The 989-nt window shown below is 71.4% G+C and overlaps 1 protein-coding gene across 2 annotated transcripts in view; it reads right to left on the reverse strand.

The window, feature by feature from the left end:
- The window catches only part of Stag1 (stromal antigen 1), a 421,107-nt gene extending 420,704 nt beyond the window's left edge, over positions 1-403 (reverse strand). For both annotated transcript variants that reach the window (XM_029567624.1, XM_008841643.3), the window contains exon 1: positions 186-403. The gene's annotated coding sequence lies outside the window, so the exon portion shown is untranslated. The remainder of the gene's footprint in view (positions 1-185) is intronic.
- Between the last annotated feature and the right edge of the window lie 586 nt (positions 404-989).

Consider the following 989-nt stretch of genomic DNA (forward strand, 5'->3'; position numbering starts at 1 on the left):
AGCGCACAGGCCCCGTGCGGCCTCCCTCCCCCGCGGGGGCCCCTGCCGGCCCGCCCGCTCGCAGCTCGCGCTCTCCAGCTCTTGACGGCCTCCATCTTGGATCGGCGCTTCCAGCCCCCGCGCCGCTGCCGCCGCATTCCCCCTCTTTCCCGCCCCCCGCCGCCGTCGCTGCCGCCCGCACTCACCTCAGCTGCCCATCCGGGCGCTGTCGGCCGTCGACCTAGTTTCCCCCCCAAAGTCTCCGGTGTGTTATTCCCGATATGGGGGGGTTGTTACGGGGTGGTCGCCGGGGGTTCGGGAGCGGGGGCCGCGCCTTCAACGGAGCTGCAATCCTAACCCGCCATCTGGTGGCATTTTCCACACGCCAATGGCGCCGCTGCAGACTTGGGTCCTGATCGCCCTCTGCTGGCCGCGGTGCTCACTGCCGGGCTGACGGGACGGGCCTGCCCGGAAAGGGGAGGGAGCTGAGGCGCGAGCAGGGGCCCGCGGACGGGGGCGCGCGCAATCGTTTTCCTCTGTGGGTGGCGCGCACGCGCACCAGCGGGGCGGGAAACGTGGCCGCGGCGTGGCGGTACCGCCCCCGCGCGGAGCGCTGGCCTCGCTCAACCAATGGCGAGCCGTGGATCCCTCTGGACGAAGGTTCTGTGGACGGTTCACGGGCCGCGCGAGGCGGGCTGCAGGAAGGCCGCCGTGGCGCCTGCGCGGCCCGCACTCGGGGTTGCCGCCCGCCATTTTTAGAGGAGGGGGGGATCCACCCCGGCCCCTCGCCAAGGCCCCTCCCAGCGCCCCCCGCTCCCGCCCCTGCACCGCTCTCCCCCCGCCGCCCGGGAGGCCGAGCCCTGCTCCCTTCTCGCCCCTTTAGAGAGCCCCAACCTAATGTTCCTTTCGGTTTATTATTGATGGTGTTTTTCCCCAAATTGGGGTGAGAGCCGGGACGCGCCCTGCCGAGGAGCTGATGAAAACACTGCCCGCTGCAGGCCGAGTGGCGT

The sequence above is a fragment of the Nannospalax galili genome, unplaced genomic scaffold, assembly GCF_000622305.1.
Source record: "Nannospalax galili isolate Female #2095 unplaced genomic scaffold, S.galili_v1.0 scaffold861, whole genome shotgun sequence".
Lineage (NCBI taxonomy): Eukaryota > Metazoa > Chordata > Mammalia > Rodentia > Spalacidae > Nannospalax > Nannospalax galili.